This window comes from Austrofundulus limnaeus, unplaced genomic scaffold (genome assembly GCF_001266775.1).
Source record: "Austrofundulus limnaeus strain Quisiro unplaced genomic scaffold, Austrofundulus_limnaeus-1.0 Scaffold3201, whole genome shotgun sequence".
Classification (NCBI taxonomy): Eukaryota; Metazoa; Chordata; class Actinopteri; order Cyprinodontiformes; family Rivulidae; genus Austrofundulus; species Austrofundulus limnaeus.
In genome coordinates, this window is record NW_013955603.1 from 4,300 (window position 1) to 5,089 (window position 790).

General features: G+C 36.5%; 1 protein-coding gene across 1 annotated transcript in view; it reads left to right on the top strand.

Moving 5' to 3' along the window:
- The window catches only part of LOC106511775 (uncharacterized), a gene marked incomplete at both ends in the record, with an annotated part of 7,137 nt that overhangs the window by 2,745 nt on the left and 3,602 nt on the right, over nucleotides 1-790 (top strand).

The window sequence follows — 790 nt, forward strand, 5'->3', positions numbered from 1 at the left end:
GGAAAAAATAGACCAAGTGGGTTGAAAATGGATGAGGCTACCAAGGATCTTGGGTTAAATGCAATTCAGTCTTGGTGACTTGTGAGAAATACACCTCTTATTTTTGGTGATGTACTGGAAAGAAATAACTGTTACTGGAATCTGCTCCTCCTCTTGATTCAGATTGTGAATATTGTCTTTTCACCCATTATAACTAATGGTATGACTTACTATTTGAAGCACTTGATTAAGGACCACCACAAGCTATTCAGATCTTTGTTTTCACAGAAAAGATTGATTCCAAAGCATCATTTCATGCTACATTATCCACGATGTATTAGAAAAATAGGTCCACTCTTTCATGTATGGTGCATGAGGTTTGAGGCCAAACATAACTTTTTTAAAAGATCAGTTAAAAATGTCAAAAATATCACAAAATCATTGGTGAAGCAACACCAGAGACAGTTGGCTTACCACTGGGAGAATTTTGATTTTCAGCGATTTGAGTTTGGTCCAGTGAAGAAAGAAATTATTGATAGCTTGGAGGGAGGTGAGGTTTTAAGTTCTTTTTTAAATGTAAACACACATTGTGAAGTGTCCTTCACTAATTGGGTGAAGAACTATGGAACGGAATATCAGATCAGTATGTTTGTTTGTACTGGAACAAATGCAGAAATTCCTGTTTTCAGAAAGATCACCAACATCATTGTACATGATGAGCAAGCTTTCATTTTGACTTGCAGAGTGGATACTCTTTATTTTGATTAGGGGTGTCCCGATCCGATATCAATATCGGATATCGGTCCGATAT